An 11208-nucleotide genomic window follows, 5' to 3' on the forward strand; every position below is an offset into this window, starting at 1 on the left:
ATAATCCTCGATCTCCCCAGTAGCTTGCCTTCTGGGGAGCTCACTGGCCATACCTGGGACTAGAGGGGAGGGCCTGTCTACATTCAGTTTATTATCAAGGAATGAGGCTAATGTGTGGGCAGAGTATCCTAAGAGAAAGGGAGCAGGAGGAGACTGTGGATGGCATGACTTCAAGAAGAGGTGAGGAAGGGGTGAGCCAGATATGGCCCCATCACTGGTGGGAAGGTGGTCTAATCATGGTGTTTCCAGGTGAGAGTGGTGGAGCATCAATAGCTCTGCCCTCTAGAAACTTACAGGCATCCTGGAAAGTGTTCACTCATTCATTCAAGATTTCCTAAGCTCCTGCCCTGATGTATTTTTGTGTAGGCAATATCAAAATAAAGAAATCCCATCTCCTGCCATCTAGGCTGCCACTTGAAGTAAAGAAACACAGAAATAGATCATTAAAGTATCATGAAGCACATCTTTAGAATGGAGGGAGGGTGGATTGGGAAAACTAGAGATGCCTAACACTTGTGAGAGTGTGAAGCAACTGACTCTTTCACGCACTGCTGGTAGAAATGCAAAATATTACAGCCATTTTGGAAGACAGTTTGGCAGTTTCTGAAAAGTTAAATATATGCTTACCTTACAACTCAGAAATCCCTTTCCTAGGTATATACCCCAGAAAAAATGAAAACATATGTCCACGTAAAAATCTCTACTTGAATGTTTATAGCAGCTTTATTCATAATTGTCTAAACCTGGAAACAACCCAAATGTTCTTCAACTGGCGAATGGACACATAAATGGTGGCACATGCATACCTTGGAATACGACCTAGCATTAAAAAAGAAAGGGTTTCAGATACATGCAACAACATGGATGAATCTCAAAAATGTTACGCGAATGAAAGAAGTCAGGCTCCAGGGTCCATTCATGGGACATTCTGGAAAAGGCAAACTAGAAGGGAAAAAACACCTGCCCAAACTGGTGGTTGTGAGAGGCTGGGGGTGGGCAGCGTAGCTGACTACAAAGGTGTATGAGAGAACATTTGGGGGTGATGGAACTGTTCTGCATCTTGATTGTGTTGGTGTTTACACAATTGTTTGTGTTTGCCAAAAATCATACAACTGTACTCTAAAAAGGGTGTATTTTACTCCGTGTAAATTACATACCAATAAAACTGACTAGAAAAAAAATATGATGTGGTTTAGATACTATGCGTAGAAAGGTCTACAGGGTATTTGCTTCCTTAAAAGGTGGCCCTGTCCTGGAGGTGAGGTAGATGGGAAGCGTAATAATGGGAATGAAAAATGGTGACTGAATTTAGAGGGTCACATCCCACTAAAAGGAAGAGAACAAGGCAATGGCTAAGGGCATGGCCAGCCTGAGAGGCTGAAATGAAGTTTCCCTGTTCAGGAAAGGAATAGGGACCCAGATTCTAAATGTATTTATTTTTTAAATGATTTACGGATTTATGTGGCTGCACTGGGTCTCAGTTGCGGCACATAGGATCTTCGATCCTCATTGCAGCGTGTGGGAGCTTCAGCTGCGGCATGCGAACTCCTAGTTGAGACACGTGGATGGACTAGATTGGCCAAAAAGTTCATTCCAGTTTTTCCATAAAATGGTACGCAACATCCAAATGAACTTTTTGGCCAAACCAATAGTTCCCTGACCATTGGTAGCATGGAGGCTTAGCCACTGGACAACCAGGGAAGTCCCCTAAATGTATATAGGAATGTGTTTCTGTGGGGGTGTGGGGAGAGTGGTAGTATCTGGAATGTACAGATTTGGGAAAGACCCATGTCTATAAATGGCAACCCACTCCAGTATTCTTGCCTAGAGAATCCCAGGGACAGAGGAGCCTGGTGGGCTGCCGTCTGTGGGGTCACACAGAGTCAGACAAGACTGACACGACTAAGCAGCAGCATGTCTATAAGCAGTGGGGGGTGGGGTGGGGGGGCTAAGGATCAGCCTTGAATCAGCTGAACCCATGTGTTGTGAGCACAGCACTGAGCCAGGAATGTACTTACAAGCCTCAGAATTTAGTGCTTCAAAGAAAACCCCTGGACAGCAACTGCAGTCTAAATAGCAAACAAGCAAACACATTCTTCCACATCGGAATGGAGCAAAGATGTTGGCCCTGAGGCAGGCTGAAGGGGTCCAAGAGCAGCCATCCCCACTCCTCCCCAACGCGCCCCCCGCAAATTGCCCCCTCAGCTCCCAGAAAGCTATCCTCTTTTCCAAGCAGAGTCCAGTCCACATGGCACCTGAACCAACTGCAGCCAAACAAGTGATGAACAGCAACACTCCCCAAGGGCACTGCCTGCGGAGGCTTGCAGGCTGCTTGCTAAATGGAAGCTTCAGGGGCCCCTGGGGCTGCTGCCGTTTGTTTTGCTGCAATCCCCTTGGCAGATGCTGTTTGCTTAGCCTGCCTAGTGAGCCAAGAAGAGAAAGTGGGGTGCTCCTCGGAAACTAAGCAGACGATGGTGAGGGGACCTAAAAAGGAGCAGATGCCCTCATGACAACAGTGCAACAAGGCCTGGGGCCCTCGGGGGCTGAGGGAACCCGCAATGTCAGGTATCTTCTGGCAGTGAGGTCCTTTGGGGGTACAAATGCCAAGGATTTCAGGGGAAGAACTGGGGCCCGTCACCAAGAGTGAATTTTAGCAAAGGGGCCAATCAGGCCAAGAAATAGCAGCCACAGCTGTGGAAGTCATAGCTGAGAGCAGACTGGAGCTAGGTTGCTTGAGTTCAAACCCCAGCCCTGCCCTTTATGGTTTCTGTGCCCCTAATGTCCCTAGGCAAGTTGTTTAACATTTCTGAGTCTCCATTATTTTAAAAACTATTTATTTATTTATTTCATTTTTGGCTATTCTGGGTCTTTGTAGCTGTGTGGACTTTTCTCCAGTTGCAGAGACTGGGTGCTACTCCTCGTTGTGGAACACGGGCTTCTGATTGCAGTGGCTTCTTTTATTGCAAAGCACAGGCTCTAGAGCACAGGCTCAGTGGTTGTGGCACACAGGCTTAGTTGCTCTGTGGCATGTGGGGTCTTCCTGGGCTAGGGACTGAACCCTGTGTCTCCTGCATTAGCAGGTGGATTCTTAACCACAGGACCACGAGGGAAGCCCAAAGCAACTTTCTCAGCTTGTTATTTCTCCCCTATTCCAGAGGCTGGTAGGGGAATCAAGTGAATTGCACTTCAGTTCAGTTCAGTTCAGTCGCTCAGTCATGTCCAACTATTTGCGATCCCATGAATCGCAGCACACCAGGCCTCCCTGTCCATCACCAACTCCCGGAGTTCACTCAGACTCACGTTTATCTAGTCAGTGATCCCATCCAGCCATCTCATCCTCTGTCGTCTCCTTCTCCTCCTGCCCTCAATCCCTCCCAGCATCAGGGTCTTTCCCAATGAGTCAACTCTTCACATAAGGTGGCCAAAGTACTGGAGTTTCAGCTTTAGCATCATTCCTTCCAAAGAAATCCCAGGGCTGATCTCCTTCAGCATGGACTGGTTGAATCTCCTTGCTGTCCAAGGGACTCTCAAGAGTCTTCTCCAACACCACAGTTCAAAAGCACCAATTCTTCGGTGATCAGCCTTCTTCACAGTCCAACTCTCACATCCATACATGACCACAGGAAAAACCATAACCTTGACTAGACGGACCCTTTGTTGGCAAAGTAATGTCTCTGCTTTTCAATATGCTATCTAGGTTGGACATAACTTTCCTTCCAAGGAGTGTCTTTTAATTTCATGGCTGCAGTCACCATCTGCAGTGATTTTGGAGCCGAAAAAAATAAAGTCTGACACTGTTTCCACTGTTTCCCCATCTATTTCCCATGAAGTGATGGAACCAGATGCTGTGATCTTCATTTTCTGAATGTTGAGCTTTAAGCCAAGTTTTTCACTCTCCACTTTCACTTTCATCAAGAGGCTTTTGAGTTTCTCTTCACTTTCTGCCATAAGGGTGGTGTCATCTGCATATCTGAGGTTATTGATATTTCTCCTGGCAATCTTGATTCCAGCTTGTGCTTCTTCCAGTCCAGCGTTTCTCATGATGTACTCTGCATATAAGTTAAATAAACAGGGTGACAATATACAGCCTTGACGTACTCCTTTTCCTATTTGGAACCAGTGTGTTGTTCCATGTCCAGTTCTAACTGTTGCTTCCTGACCTGCATACAGATTTCTCAAGAGGCAGGTCAGGTGGTCTGGTATTCCCTTCTCTTTCAGAATTTCCCACAGATTATTGTGATCCACACAGTCAAAGGCTTTGGCATAGTCAATAAAGCAGAAATAGATGTTTTTCTGGAACTCTCTTGCTTTTTCCATGATCCAGTAGTTGTTGGCAATTTGATCTCTGGTTCCTCTGCCTTTTCTAAAACCAGCTTGAACATCAGGAAGTTCACGGTTCACATATTGCCAAAGCCTGGCTTGGAGAATTTTGAGCATTACTTTACTAGCATGTGAGATGAGTGCAATTGTGCAGTAGTTTGAGCATTCTTTGGCATTGCCTTTCTTTGGGATTGGAATAAAAACTGACCTTTTCCAGTCCTGTGGCCACTGCTGAGTTTTCCAAATTTGCTGGTTTATTGAGTGCAGCACTTTCACAGCATCATCTTCCAGGATTTGAAATAGCTCAACTGGAATTCCATCACCTCCACTAGCTTTGTTCGTAGTGATGCTTTCTAAGGCCCACTTGACTTCACATTCCAGGATGTCTGGCTCTAGGTCAGTGATCACACCATCATGATTATCTGGGACGTGAAGATCTTTTTTGTACACTTCTTCTGTGTATTCTTGCCACCTCTTCTTGATATCTTATGCTTCTGTTAGGTCCATACAATTTCTGTCCCTTATCGAGCCCATCTTTGCATAAAATGTTCCCTAGGTATCTCTAATTTTCTTGAAGAGATCTCTAGTCTTTCCCATTCTGTTGTTTTCCTCTATTTCTTTGCATTGATGGCTGAGGAAGGCTTTCTTATCTCTTCTTGCTATTCTTTGGAACTCTGCATTCAGATGCTTATATCTTTCCTTTTCTCCTTTGCTTTTCATTTCTCTTCTTTTCACAGCTATTTGTAAGGCCTCCCCAGACAGCCATTTTGCTTTTTTGCATTTCTTTTCCATGGGGATGGTCTTGATCCCTGTCTCCTGTACAATGTCACGAACCTCAGTCCATAGTTCATCAGGCACTCTATCTATCAGATCTAGGCCCTTAAATCTATTTCTCACTTCCACTGTATAATCATAAGGGATTTGATTTAGGTCATACCTGAATGGTCTAGTGGTTTTCCCTACTTTCTTCAATTTAAGTCTGAATTTGGTAATAAGGAGTTCATGATCTGAGCCACAGTCAGCTCCTGGTCTTGTTTTTATTGCCTGTATAGAGCTTCTCCATCTTTGGCTGCAAAGAATGTAATCAATCTGATTTCGGTGTTGACCATCTGGTGATGTCCATGTGTACCATAAGAGTACTCACTCATCGGTGCTCCTTCTTTCTTCATACAGAGCTCAGTAGCCAGTCCCCATTCTGTCCCTAGCTAATACCCCTATTCCACAGCCTGGCATTGCTATGTGTTCGGCAGGAGTGGGTCTAGGTCTGGGCAGGACCTAACCTGTCCTACCCACCTGCCAGGGAATCTCTCCTTGCTCTGAGTTATTTTGGGGGGCCTAGCACAGGCTAGAAGAAGAACTAAAGAGACTTTTGATGAAAGTGAAAGAGGAGAGTGAAAAAGCTGGGTTAAAACTCAACATTAAGAAAACAAAGATCATGGCTTCCAGTCCTATCACTTCATAGCAAATAGATGTGGAAAATTTGGAAACAGTGTCAGATTTCATTTTCTTGGTCTCCAAAATCAATGCAGATGGTGAGGTAGCCACAAAATTAAAAGACACTTGCTCTTGGAAGAAATGCTATGACAAACGAGAAAGTGTATTAAAAAGCAGAGACATCACTTTGTCGAGAAAGTAAAAAATATGATTTTTCCAGTAGTCATGTATGGATGTGAGAGTTGAACTATAAAGAAGGCTGAGCACCAAAGAATTGATGCTTTCAAATTGTGGTACTATAGAAGACTTGTGCGAGTCCCTTGGACAGCAAGGAGACCAAACCAGTCAATCCTAAAGGAAATCAACCCTGAATATTCATTGGAAGGATTGGTGCCAAAGCTGAAACTCCAATACCTTGGCCACCTGATGCAAAGAGTTGACTCATTGGAAAAGACCCTCATGCTAGAAAAGATGGAGGCAAGAGAAGGGGACGACAGAGGATGAGATGGTTGGATGGTATCAGTGACTCAATGTTCATGAGTTTGCGCAAACTCAGGGAGATAGAGAAGGTCAGGGAAGCCTGGTGTGCTTCAGGGTTGCAAAGAGTTGGACATGACTTAGTGACCGAACAACAACAACGATAGGCTCCTTGGTGCTCATTGGGAAAATGATGTCTCCTTGGACTCTCTCCCTAAAACTGTGAAGGTTAACATTTTGACATAAGTATATTGTAATTCAAAGGGCTTCGAGCATCCAGAACAGTGTGGGGTGATCATGCCTAGTGCTGCCTAGAGAGAGGGGCCCGGATGAGCCTCTTGGGCAGCCCTGTCATATCCAGGGCTTTTTCTAAATACTGTCTTGCCACTCCAGTACTCTTGCCTGTAAAATCCCATGGACGGGGGAGCCTGGTAGGCTGCAGTTGAGGGGTCGCTAAAAGTCGGACACGAACGACTTCACTCTCACGAGTTGGAGAAGGAAATGGCAACCCACTCCAGTGTTCTTTCCTGGAGAATCCCAGGGACAGGGGAGCCTGGTGGGCTGCCATCTATGGGGTCGCACAGAGTCAGACACGAATGACTTGACTTAGCAGTAGCAGCAGTAGTCTTTGTAGAGAATGTGCATATCTTTTGCTAGGTACTCACCAGAAATATCCACAGGTTACATCACTTCCAGATAGATCCTTACTTATATAACGTTTATTTTGTAAGTAGTGGTGGTGGTGGTGGTTTAGTCGCTAAGTTGTATACAACTCTTGTGACCTTGTAGACTGTAACCCACGAGGTTCCTCTGTCCATGGGACTCTCCAGGCAAATACACTGGAGTGGGTTGCCATTTCCTTCTCCGGGGGATCTTCCTGGCTCAGGGGTCAAACCCAGGTCCCCTGCATTGCAGGTGGATTCTTTACTGACTGTAGTCATAATGGAAGCTGTTTTAAGTGGTATCATCTTTAAATAATTTTATTGCTATTGTTGGTTGCTGGTATTATAAAAATAAAATAGGTTTTTGTATATTGAAAAAAAAAAAGCCCCTTGGACTTTTCCAGCAGCCTTCAGTCCTATTGGCTAGGGGCTGTCCTCTGGGTGGGATGCCTTTTTTTCTTTTCCCTGCTGCTGGAGACCCATCAAACCTGGCCATACTCCTGTTTACTCATTGGCCACTTGCAAATCAGTTTTCCAAGGCTTCCAGATTAGGAAGAGCCTAAACACTACAAAGGAGAGATTTTTCTAGGGATTTTCAATGAGTGAGGGGGCCGGCGGGGCGGGACGGGGGAGGAAGGTGCTGGGTAGAAGAAATTCTAATATAGCATCAATAAATTATATTTGGATATTGCAACTGTTTCTGTACTTAATTTTCTTTTTCTCTTCTACTTTTTTTTTTTGTTGAATCCCTTTTAGAATTCCAGCCTCGTTGTACTGAGTCAAATTCATTTGACCAGAAGAATGGGTGAGCTTTGTACTCAAAAGGGCTGCAAAGCCCAGAGGTAAAGAGATGCTTTAAAACCCCGAACCTCAAAAAAAAAATAAAAATAAAAATAAAACCCCGAACCTCCCCCCTCCTCACCTCCCCTCAGTCAAAGCTTGTAAGAGTTTGGTTTTGTTTTAGGAAGAGAGACTGTTCCCTTACCGACCTCCTTTTTTCCCCAAGAATAGCCCTCCCCACTGAAAGAGCTGCTTTTTCTTTTACATCTAAAATGAGATTTTGAACCTATCAGTCCCCCTCCTGAAATGTCCTCCTCTAATCTCCTTTGTGTAGGGGCACTTTGAACCCCAGAAGCAACTGTGGGTTAGATGATGGCCTGGTTGGCATAGCCTGCATATTTCAGGGCGTCTGTCTGTCTGTCTGTCTGTGTTGCCCAAACGTGCTCCTACGTACCCTTGGTAATCCTTTCTGGACCAAGGGTGCCAGAGTAAATATCATTCATTCTATCTCCAGCAGCAATGCTAGATGGACAAGAAAGCGTCAGCCTTGGAAAATAAACAGCCCTAATATTAGCCCAGACGTGTGGACATGTTTCCCCAACAGGTGTGGGGGAAAAAAAACCTTAAGTTCTCATGTATTTTTAAAGCATGATGCCTGCACCCAAAACCTCCCAGGGTGTCACTAAATGTGTTTTGGCCCAAACACCAGTTATTACCATAACTCTGACCCAAGGAACGAGCCAGCATCCAGCCCTCGGTTCCTTGGCCTCAGGGCAGGCAGCTGTCCCCAAACCTGGTTGAGCAGCTCACGTCTCCTGACCCCACATGTCCCCTCTGCCCCCAGACAGGCAGCGATTCTCAAGTCACAGCACACAGCCACTCCTTCCATCTTAGACGAATGTACAAGTGACAGAGGCAGACAGGTCTCTGCACAGACTCCGGATGGTACACTGTCACCAGTGTGCGCTTACTGCATACAGCAGCAGCCACGCACAGTGAGTCATGAGGCCTGGGTACTGTACCTGCCGCTGTTCCCAGGGCTCTGCTCTCGGCACTGAGGCTCCACGAAAGCTCACGGTCCAGGGCTCGCAGTTCTGCCGGTCCAGTTGAAGAGGCCAGACATCCTCGTCACAATAAGAGCTGACAGTGCCCGACTGTGCAGAGCAGTGCTGGAGAAAAGCTCTCAGAGGAGAGGCAGTCCACGGAGGACTGCGGGGGGCAGGGCCAGTGAGGTGCAAGAAAGAAATGGGATCTGAGTGGGGTCCTGGTGCAAACCTAAACCTCAAATAAGCAGGCGGAGGAAAGTGCCTCAAGCAGAATCAGGAGAGGCGGGGATGTTGAATTTGATAAAGACCAAATGAGGCAGAAGCACAGTATTGCTTCTTGGAAGCTAAGAGTTTATCCTGTGGCCATCAGGGCGCCAGAGTGACTTAAATACACAGGCCTCACAATGTAGGCTGCAAGAGTGAAGCAGTCCCTGCTGGCCTGAACTTGACATTCACATTTACAGAGAAGGCACCTGCAGAACACTGGTAGGCACCAGGGCAAGGCAGAAGGAGTCAAGGGAGAGGAGAGGCCAGGAAAGAATAAGAAACACCGAGCTTTTACTTAGGTCAGAAGACAAAGAGCACTTCCGTGGGATAAGACAATCATCAGTATAAGGCAGTATTCAAAAAGCATCACATAATTGCTCTAACACTCACAGTCTGTTCTTTTAAGCAAACAGAAACATTATCTAAATTATTTGTTATATATTACATAATTATTACACTTTAATAATTTTAATTGTCCTTCCCACACGGCTCAGTGGTAAAGAATCAGCCTGCCAATGCAGGGGATGCGGGTTAGATCCCTGGGTCAGGAAGATCCCCTGAAGAAGGAAATGGCAACCCACTCCAGTATTCTTGCCTGGGAAATCCCATGGAAAGAGGAGGCTGGTGGGCTATAGTCCGTGAAATTGCAAAAGAATCAAACATGACTGAGTGACTGAACATGCACACAGGCAATAATTTTAATAGCATGAAGTCAAAACCTATGGCAATTTCTCATTTAAAAGATCTTCAAACAAGTTAGAAAAGTTCTGTGCACATCTGGCTTTAATTTCTTTGCTGTCGAGTAAATGAATATCATGTGTATTTCTATCTTTGTAACAATGCCCCAAGTTCCTCTTTTTATTCCAGTTAATAGTTATTATTACTAACAATAGATAGTAAAACATTTTTAAAGGAAGTCATTTACTCTCCCACATCTTTCCCTTAGTGGTTTGAAATTAGTTCTTTCTCCTGTATTTCTATTAATAGTTTTTAAACAAAATCTAGCAAATACCATTAATTGAGAGTTTAGAAATCTCTGTGGTTCTGTGAAAGTCCCTGAGCACTGTCTACCTCACACAACCTGAATGAGGTGGGTTTAAAGTTACTCTGAATTGTGAGGCACACCAATCATAGTCAAAGTGGATTTGACTAAGCCTGCTTTTTTTTTTTTTTTTTGTGGCCAGTGGGATTCTTATAGTTCCCTGCTGCTGCTGCTGCTGCTGCTGCTAAGTCGCTTCAGTCGTGTCCGACTCTGTAAGACCCATAGACCGCAGCCCACCAGGCTCCACCGTCCCTGGGATTCTCCAGGCAAGAACACTGGAGTGGGTTGCCTTTTCCTTCTCCAGTGCGTGAAAGTGAAGTCACTCAGTCGTGTCCGACTCTCTGCAACCCCATGGACTGTAGTCTACCAGGCTCCTCTGTTTATGGGATTTTCCAGGCAATAGTACTGGAGTGGATTGCCGTGTCCTTTTCCAAGCGATTTTCCCAACCCAGGGATCAAACCCGGGTTTCCCGCATCGTAGACAGACGCTTTACCGTCTGAGCCACCAGGGAAGCACATAGTTCCCTGACCAGGGACCAAATCCACAGCCCTGGATTGGAAGTTGAGAGTCTTAACCTCTGAACCACCAAGAAGTCCCAGAAATCTCTATACTTTTAATCAAACATAAAGCAAACTTCTTAGACGATATATTTTGCCTTAATATTTATTTCTTAAAAATGTTACCGCTATCTATGCATCTTTCAATAATGCCTGACTAAAGATTGCATTTTTTTGTTGCCGTGCTGTATTTTGTGCATGATTTCAGTCAATTTTTTCATGGTAGAAAAAGCAAGGGTTTCCTTAAGGGCATGTGGATTTTTGTGTTTTGCAATTACTGAGAAAGACCAAAAGACTCTTATATATGTTAATCATTACGTTTAAATAAATTTTGTTAAGTACTGGAGTAAGTATTGTAATAACTTTGAGCATCAGTGAAATATTTAAGGAAGCTTGTATTCATGGTCTAGATGGTTCATTTTTTAAATATCTTACTAATTGGAAAGCTTTCTTCTATCATTAGTTAATATCTCAAGGCAAAAACTTAGGTCAGTAACCTCATTACCAATAATGTCAACCATATTTCAGGGATTTATTGTTTCATATCCAATTAGTTGTCCCTGCTTTTGCCTTATAATATAACAAATAAAGAGCTTAACCAGGAGGAGAAAGGCCATTCCAG

This window comes from Bos mutus, chromosome 3, assembly GCF_027580195.1.
Source record: "Bos mutus isolate GX-2022 chromosome 3, NWIPB_WYAK_1.1, whole genome shotgun sequence".
In the NCBI taxonomy this organism is placed as follows: domain Eukaryota; kingdom Metazoa; phylum Chordata; class Mammalia; order Artiodactyla; family Bovidae; genus Bos; species Bos mutus.